The following is a 9,497-nucleotide window of genomic DNA, read 5'->3' as shown; positions in this document are numbered from 1 at the left end:
GCATATAATAGGTGCTCAGGAAATTACTGGAAGACCTAGCTCAAATGTTTCACCTCTGTGAAGCCTCTTATATTCCCTTTCCCTGTTCCCTCCCATCTCCCATTCAGGTCCTGCACTGGGCCTGACAGAGGAATGAGCGAGGCAAAGACCCTGGCTAGAGAAACTCACAGACTATAAACAGGCCTGGAAACAGAAAATTACAGCAGAGAATGGGAACAAGAAGCATACACCAGGAACATAGGAAGAATGACTGATACATTTGTGATGGTTTCTCGTATGTGTTAGCTTGACTGGGCCAAGGGGTGCCCAGATGAGATGTTATTTCTGGGTGTGTCTGTGAGGGTGTTTCCAGATGAGATTAGCCTCTGAGTTAGTGGACTCGGTAAAGTAGATTGAGCTCCCGAATGTAGGTGGGCATCATCCAAACTGTTGCAGGTCTGATTAGAATAAAGAGGAGGGAAGGAGAGGATTTGTCTCCTTCCTGCCTGCCTGCTGCTTGAGCTGGGACATCGGTCTTCTCCTGCCCTTGGACTGGCATTTATACCAGCAGTTCCCCTGGTTCTCAGGCACTTGGGGTTGGGCTGGAAACAATATCACTGGCTCTCCTGGACCTCCAGCTTGCAAGGGCAGACTGTGGAACTTTTTAGCCTCCATAACTTCTCAGTTTCCATAATTGTGTGAGCCAGTTTCCTCATTATCTATCTATCTATCTATCTATCTATCTATCTATCTATCTATCTATCTATCTATCATCTATCTATCTATTCATCAATCAATCTGTTTAATCTATCTCCAGTTGGCTCTGTTTCTCTGGAGAAACCTAAGGCATCATCCAAAGTGATCCAAGGAGGCTTCTTAGAAGAGGTGACAGACAAGCTGACTTTCAAAGGCGTTGGTCAGGGATGTGAGGAAGCTGCCTGAGTTCTGTCTCACCCTATATGTGGATTGACTTCCTGTATCTGTACTACTTTTCCTCCCTCATCATTTATGCCTCTACTTCCATAAAAAGGGATTTGGGTAGATTCTGATTTTTATAAAATGACACATACAATAAAAATACAACCATTAAGTAAGGAAAAGAAGTAAGAACTTTGTAATACAACAGGAAAAGAGAAAGAACTACAAACCTACACTTAGAATAGTTCCTGTGTTTGATACAAGATTTAACTCTGTGCTTCCCAGCAGGCAAGAAGGTAGCATATCTGCACACATTGCAATGTGGGGACGGAGGGCCCATCCAGTGACATCAGGAGAGCGCTTGCTCACCCACCCCCTCTCTATTGATTTGTTCACTGTGTTTATGGCTCCCTTTTGTGTTTGACTGGTCAGTGTTTTGAATTGGTCTTTAATTATATATCATGCCAATGACTAAGGCATATGGAGAGGTTGTGGAGCCAAAAGTTTAGAAGCACCTATTATGTGCCACTCCTACTACTCTTCTCTGCAACATAAATAGAGGAAACTGAGGCTCGGAGGAGTTAAGTAAAACACTGGTCAAGTTGGCCCAGGGGCCCACATCTCCTGACCCCAGCATAGGCTCTTTATGAGTTTGGATGGATGAGATCTTTGGATGAGATATCTCAGAACAAGGAGCCAGCCTGGGCGGTCCGTTTGCCAAGCTAGAGTCACTGAGCAAGCCAGACACCTACAGATGCCACAGGTAGGAACAACTGCTGTGTACTCTGGCTCAGCTTGAGAATAGTTGGTTTAATTTATGAATTTAGATGGTTGAAAAACCAAAAGCCATAGAAACAATCAGCACTTGTCAAGTGCCTACTATGTGCCAGGAACTTCCGTTTCCCCCTTTTCATCTGTGAAATGGGGATGACAGTAAAATAATGCCAACCTCTCCTGATTGATGAAGGATCAAGTGAGAGCCATGGAATCACTTAGCACAAAGGCTGTACTTAATATGTTCTTGAGAAATATTATTGTTATTTTCTTTTGTCTCTTTTTTTTTTTTTTTTTTTTGAGATAGAGTCTCGCTGTCACCCAGGCTGGAGTGCAGTGGCACCATCTCAGCTCACTGCAACCTCTGCCTCCCAGGTTCAAGTGATTCTCCTGCTTCAGCCTCCCAAGTAGCTGGGATTACTGGCGCCCACCACCAGCCTGGCTAATTTTTGTATTTTTAGTAGAGACAGGGATTCACCTAAAGTGCAGGCGTGAGCCACCGTGCCCGGCCCACCTCAGCCTTCTGAGTAGCTAGACCACAGGCACTGGCCACTGTGTCTGGCTAAGTTTTTGATTTTTTTGTAGGGACATTGCCCAGGCTGGTCTGGAGTTCCTGGGCTCAAGTGATCCCGCCACCTCGAGCTCCCAAAGTGCTGGGATTATAGGCGTGAGCATGTTGGCCAGGCTGGTCTCGAACTCCTGACCTCAAGTGATCCACCTACCTCGGCCTCCCAAAGTGCTGGTATTATAGGCGTAAGCCACCACATCCAGCCTGTCATTATTATTATTATTATTATTATTATTATCATCCTCACAATAGTCCTGTGCTGTTGCTGCCAACGCCAGTGCTGTCTTACTGCTAAGGAACTGAGGCTCAGGGAAATGAAATGTCCAAGGTCACCAAGTTAGAGCCGGGATTCTAACCCAAGCCTTTTGGGCTCAATTCCTGCACTCTCCATGTTAAGGGACAGAGGCCAGGAGATCAGGAGATAAAAATGAAGGTTCAGGAAAAGCATGTTAGGCAGGTAGGCCTAGGATAAGCATGCACGGCATGAGGTCTTTCTACTGGGTGAGAGGGCCTCTGAACGGCAGCTGCAGAGAGAATGTGGGCGGCACACGTGGCTGGCCTGGGCCCTGCGGGTAAGAGTTGTGGTCATAGTGGTGGGGCCCTGCTCAGGCCATGCCTAGCACCCAGAGGAGCAGCAGAGAAGTGACTGCAAAGCAGCCTGGGGCCGGAACCAGGTCCCAGGGTGGTCAGGCCAGCTGAGGGACTATCGGCTGGTTGATGAGAGTTTACAAAGGGTAGGATGACAGCATTGGTGGGGACCACATTTTTGGCTTGTCCTCACTTACTCTAACCCAAATATTAAATTGCAGTAATTAAAAGTAGAAGTTAAGGGTGTGGGCTAAGCATGTTTCACACAACACAAAGGGGAGAAGAGGGCATGCCCCCTCCCTGCCACCCTGTCTGCTCCATTTGGCCTGGGAAGTCTGTGCCCCACTTATTTGGCATCACCCACCTGTGCAGGCAGCAACCAAGTGAGAGAAAGCAGCTGTAGCCATGAAAGCGTTGGCTTCGGGGCTGGAAAATATGGGCTGAGGTTCTGGCTCTGTGACCTGGGGAAATTTATTTTACTTCTCTGAGCCTCTGCTGTCCCTTCTAAAATAATCCCAGGCTCTAGGATTAATTTAGGATCAAGTGAGAGCCAGGGACTCACTTAGCATAAAGGGTGCACTTAGTAAGTGCTTTGATACATTATTTTCTTCGTCATTGTCTTAGTCACGTGGGCTGCTATAACTGGGTAGCTTATAATCAACAGAAATGTGTCTCTCACCTTTCTGGAGCCTGGAAAGTCCAAGATCCAGGTGCTGGCAGATTCAGTGTCTGGTGAGGGCCTGTATTCTAGTTCATAGACTTTGACTTTTTGGTGCAACCTCACATGACAGAAGGGGCAGGGGGTCTCTCTAGGGCCTCTTTATAAAGGCACAAATCCCATTCATAACGGCTCCAGCCCCAAGACTTAATCACCACACAAAGGCCCCACCTTCTAATACCATCACCTTGCAGGTGAGGATTTTAACATATTAATTTTGGGGCGGACTTAAATGTTTCGACCATAGCAGTCATTATTATTATCATTCTCACAATGGCACTGTGAAGTTTCCTCAGGAGTGCTGCCTCAGTTTCCCCATCTGCAATGGGAATAGCTGTGGCTACTCCAGAGTGTGGCTTTCAGGATTAAATAAGATGGCGCACACAACACAGTGCCTGGCACACAGGAGGCCTTTCCTCCCTCCCTCTGTCAGCCACTTCTGCAGGGCTGGTTATTCTAATTATCTTAATTCACCAGGAGGCGCCAGCCTCTCTACCAGGGTTCCCTGTGTGGTGGGGCCCTGAGACCAACAGTCAAGTTGAGGAGGTGGTGACGCTGGCCAGGCATCTAGAGGACACAGGGCAAGGCCAAGCTGTCAGCCAGAGAGAGAAATACTTACAATTTTTCAGAGGCCACATAGCTCCTTCCCTACCTCATTATCTCCTTTTAATCTTGTACCTCCTCTGGGGGAGTGGGATAGATGTGATCTTCATTTTGCAGATGGGGAAACTGAGGTAAGTAACCATTCCATGGCTACACAGTGGGTCCTTAATGGAGCTGGTACTAGCTACCTCCTTCCACAGTCACCTACCAGCGCTGGGGCTATGGCTGCCAAGGGGAGAAGCAGCAAGTCTGGGGGGTCCTCACAGGTGGAGGCTTACCGACTTGGGAAAGTCCACTGCCTCCATGGCCTGGTGGGGATTGGGAGGGCCTGGGGGGAGGAGGGAAGCTGAAAGGGGTAGCTTTCTCCTAGAAAGCTCACTCCCTTTTCAGTGACTTCTTATAGTGATGGTTGTGTCTTTAGAGTTCCAAACTAGTATTTTGCAAGGAGGTCTCAAGACTCTGTGAACATCACCCTCAGATGGAAGCTTCGAGAGTATCTGCCTAGGTCCTCCACCCATTTGACTGATGAGGCAACAGAGCTCCAGAAAGAAGTGACTTAGCCAAGAGCAGGGCCAGTAGCAGAATACTGCAGCCCAGTGTTTTCACACCACTGTTGGAGGCCCTGGGGACAGGACAATCCAGAGGAGAGGACATTTGGGCAGGACATGGCAGGCAGTGAGGCCACAGTGAAATGCTAGGTCTTATTCTGCCGGGCACTGCCATCAAATCATCACTTATCTTTTCCCTGCAACAACCCTGGGAGGTCAAGGTTGTTGTCCTCACGTTACAGGGTAAGAAACAAGACGACTCAGAGAAGGCCAAAGTCAAATAGCTTCTTTGTGAAGGAGGCAGAATTCAAATCTGGACCTGCCTGTCTCCAAATCCTACACATTTTCTATTACATCTCTTGCAATGGGTTCCATAGTGGCCCCCCAAAATTCTTGCTTTTCCAGGAACCTCAGAATATAGACTTGTTTGAAAATAAAGTCTCTGCAGATATAATTAGCTAAGTTAAAATGAGGTCATTCTAGAATGGAATGGGCCCTAAATCCAATATGGTAAGTGTCATTACAAGAATAGGAAAGATACAGAGATGGACAGGAGATTGCCATGTGAAGACACAGGTGGGGAAGAACACCATGTTGAGACCGAGGCAGAGACTCGAATGATGTGTCTACAAGACAAGAAACACGCAGGATTGCTGGCAACTGCACGAAGCTAGAAGAGGCAAGGAAGGATTCTCCCCTAGAGCCTTCAGAGACAGTGTGGTCCTGCCAACACCTTGATTTCAGACTTCTAGCTTCCAGAACTGTGAGACAATAAATTCCTATTGTTTTAAGCCACCCAGTTTGTGGTACTTTATCACAGCAGTGCTAACAAATTAATATACCTCCTTCCCATGGTACAGAAGGGGGGTGACATACAGGCATCATAGCTCCCAGGTGTGGTCCTGCCAAAATTTAGACTATCAGGACAAATCCAAGGCAGAGGAGGAGGACGAAGGACATGTGATGTTTGACATACTCTTTGCAGGGCTTTGTGCTTGGCACTTCACATATGGGATCTTGATGTAAGTACAGCCATTCCCATTTCCCAGATGAGGAAACTGAGACTTAGAAAAGGGAAGTTACTTGCCCCAAGCTCATTTTTTCCCTGCCCCTCAGTGCTATGCAAGGAGCAAACCCAGACTCTAGTTTGAGTTCCAGGGAAGTAAGTTACTCACTTCCCTTCTCTCAGCCTCACTTTCCCCATCCAGAAAATGGGAATAATACTTTCTGCTTCTCAGGTGGTTGTGATTTCTTCTCACATCCCTTCACTCAACAGATATTTACAGAAGGTCTCCTCTGTGTCAGCCTCTGCTCTAGGCCCCAGAGACACAGCAGTGAACGAGATGTGCCCAGTTCTTGCTCCTAGGAGTCTGATTCTTTTGGGTAATGCCTGTCAGGTGCTCCACAGGGGCCAGCACTTAGTGAGTGCTTGGGGAACCTTATGGGGATAAGAATATAGGATTGAATGGGATGGTGTACAGAATGGGCTTGGCCTGTAAGAGGAGCTCACTTTGGCATTCATTTCTTAATCACTATGCCAGTGATTCTCTACCCTGCCAGTGGTGGTACAGCCTCCTGGACAAGGAAGGTACAAGGTCCTTTGGGCCTGGGCTCCATGTTCTTGGGCACCCAGCAGTCGCTGCTGTAAGCTGCCTCCCCAGAGCCAGCAGAACTCTCTGCCCAGGCCTGGTCTGTGGTCTGTGCAGGCCGCCGAAGGGGCCTTGGGTCTTCTTATAGGGGCTGCATTGCTGCACTGTCCCCCTCAGCTGAGCCTCCTCAGCTCAGCCCCACCCACTCCCTGACACTGTCCCTGCAGGGGCCAGGCCTGAGCCTGCCCTGGAGGCGCTCCCAGCTGTCCTGATATCCCCTCTGGCTTCTGCAGACACTCCCCCTTTCTGCCCCTGGAGGCCTCCTCTGGTCACCAGCCCCTTCCCCTCCCCTCCAGAGGTGTCCCCAGACATCATCTCTGTGCTATTCTTTTTTCCTGGCAACGGTGGCATTAAATATCAGCCAGGCTCTGCTCAGTGCTGGCAGGGTGGGGGTTCTTGATAACCATGTGGTTTAGGGGAGGGTCTTCTGAAGCCCCTGCATGATGGGCTAGGAATGATTGTGTTGATTGTGGTCTGGCTCTGTTCCCAACTCACTGCGCTTCCTTGAGCAAACCTCTTCCTTCCCAGACCTGGGTTTCTCTGAGAGGCAGCCCTCTCTGCTTTCAGCCGGGGGTATGAGGACCAGGGCACACAGGTCCTGAGCAAGTGGCAGCAGCCAATCCCAGGATGGCTGACTTTTTCCAGGTGGGCTCTGGGGATGCAGCACAGCTATGCCCATCAAGCCTCAGAGAAGCGCGTCCTCCTGTCCTCACTTGCCCTGAGTGAGCCGGGAAAGCTGGCAGCAAGCACTGGGAAGCGGGCTCTGGCGGGCCCTGATGGCTCAGCGGTGGCAGCAGCAGTGGTGGCAGGGGCTATTCTGAGCTCTGGGAGGGGCTGGGGAGCTGAGACTGGAGAAGGGGAAGTGACAGGGAGGAGACGGTCTCTTGAGGGCGAGGGGAGTGCCACCGTAGCCCCGGGTGGGGGGGTGTCTGCCGATGGCAGTGTGTGTTGGGAGAATTGTGTGGTGTGTGCTCCTCACTGGGAGTGGGCGAGCCAGCTGAGGTATTGAGGCATGCGCTGGGATTGTTTGAGTGTATGTGTACAAGTTTTGTGATCCAAGCACGAGTTGAGTGGGTAACGCGCACATCCATCTGCCTGTGGGCAAGTGAGTGCGCGTGCACTGGAATGCGAGCATGTTCCAGTGTCCAGGGAGGTGTGAGTGTAGAATATGTGCCTGCATGTGGAAAAACGAGGAATGAAAGGGGAAGCAAGTGGGGGCTTGCTTGTGAACAGAAATGAATGTGGGCGTGGTAGGGAGGGTGGATGGGAGCTTGAGAGCCAGCCTGGGGGAGCGGGGAAGGGTGAGAGCTGGTGGTCAAGGGAACTGTAGGTAGAAACCATGGGTCTGTGTAATTGAGACACAAGTGTGAGGCACATGGCGAGTGTGCTTGTGAGTGAGCCTGCATGTGTGAGCGGCTGTGAGTGTGTGCATGGTAAGAGCAGGTGGGACTGTATGAGCTGGGCGAAGTAGGAAGGGAAGATATGTACACACAAAAGCAGCAATAAAAACAGCTAGCATTTATTGCGTGCTTATTCTGAGACTGGTGCTCACATTCATAAATGTATTTAATTTTTCAAATATCCTGTGAAGGTAGTGCTATTATGGTAGTCATTTGTAGAGTAGGAAAGAGTGGCTTTGAGCAGTTATGTAACTTGCCCATGCTCTTAATCACTATGTTATACTGCCTCAAAATGAATGTGTGAGCACGGGCCAAGTTGTGAGTGAGAAGAATGTGAGTGTGTGCCATTGGGTGTGAGTTTGAATGTGTGTGTGTGTGTGTGTGTAGGAGCTGAGTGTACCAGACATGGGTCTCAGAGGAGAGTCCAGGCAGCAGCTGTGGACACTGGGCAGGGCAGGGGCCTGAGTCAGCCTCTAGTGCATCTCTGCCAACCTGGCTTCCCAGACCAATGGTGGCAGCCTGTTCCAGGGCCCCCAGCTAAGGATCCTCCCAGCAATGGTATGGCCCTCAGCAGGCCTCTGCCTCACAGCTCAGAGCTGGGCCAGGGCTGCAGACTGGCGGGAGGCTTGCTCGGTCTCCAGGGTCCCTTAGGGGAGCAGCTCCCAGTATGGACTCCCCAGGCATGGAGGGCATACGAGTGATGTGGTGGTGGGGGGTGGATTCAGCAATGATTTCAGGCTCCTTGTGACTCTAAACAGAATCACCTGCAGGATGTGTGTACGTGTATGGATCGGAGGGGTCGTCAGCCAGCACTTCCCATGCCCACCCTTGCCTTGGGATGTGACTCAGGCAAATGCCACACCAGGCATCTGCAAGCAAGTCCTGCTCCCACCCTGGGGAATGAGGAGGGGCTCCTCTAGCCCCACCCCCACCCTCACCCTTGGCCCTGCTTCTCAGGTCCTAAACTGGAAGGAAGAAATTTTTGAGAAAGGAGGCCTCTCCCATGGCCTGGGCTCAGCCCTCCCACTGCCCAGAGACCTTTGCATCTCCAGCCTCCTCAGGAGCAAGGTACTGGCTGGTAAAGAAATCAGGAGCGGCCGGGCACGGTGGCTCACGCCTGTAATCCCAGCACTTTGGGAGGCCGAGGTGGGCGGATCACGAGGTCAGGAGATCGAGACCACGGTGAAACCCCATCTCTACTAAAAATACAAAAAATTAGCCGGGCGCAGTGGCGGGCGCCTGTAGTCCCAGCTACTCGGGAGGCTGAGGCAGGAGAATGGCGTGAACCCGGGAGGCGGAGCTTGCAGTGAGCCGAGATTGCACCACTGCACTCCAGCCTAGGCGACAGAGCGAGACTCCGTCTCAAAAAAAAAAAAAAAAAGAAATCAGGAGCTTGAGATTCCAGTCCTGGCCATGCCACCAGGGGAATCACCTGCTCATTCTGGGCCTCAGTTTCCTGATTGGCAAAACAGGAATATTGTGCTAAAGGGGCACAAGGTGTTGCTGGCAGCTCAACAAGTGGTCTGGGCAAGCAGAGAACAGAAAGTGTTGGGAGTTGGGGCTAGAGAAGGTGTCAGGGTTAAGGTGACATTTGCATGGAGCTTTGAAGAGTGGGAGAATCTCTGATGAGGGCCTTGCGGCGGGGAAATGGTGTTCTAGGCAGAGGGGATAAATACCCTGAGCGAAGGCCAGCAGGTGCAGTGGTGACTGGGAAACCTAGCTCAGCAGCCTGTAGGATGAGGCCACGGACTG

The sequence above is a fragment of the Gorilla gorilla genome, chromosome 1 (assembly GCF_029281585.2).
Source record: "Gorilla gorilla gorilla isolate KB3781 chromosome 1, NHGRI_mGorGor1-v2.1_pri, whole genome shotgun sequence".
NCBI classification, from domain to species: Eukaryota; Metazoa; Chordata; class Mammalia; order Primates; family Hominidae; genus Gorilla; species Gorilla gorilla.
Note: the sequence above shows the minus strand (reverse complement) of the source record.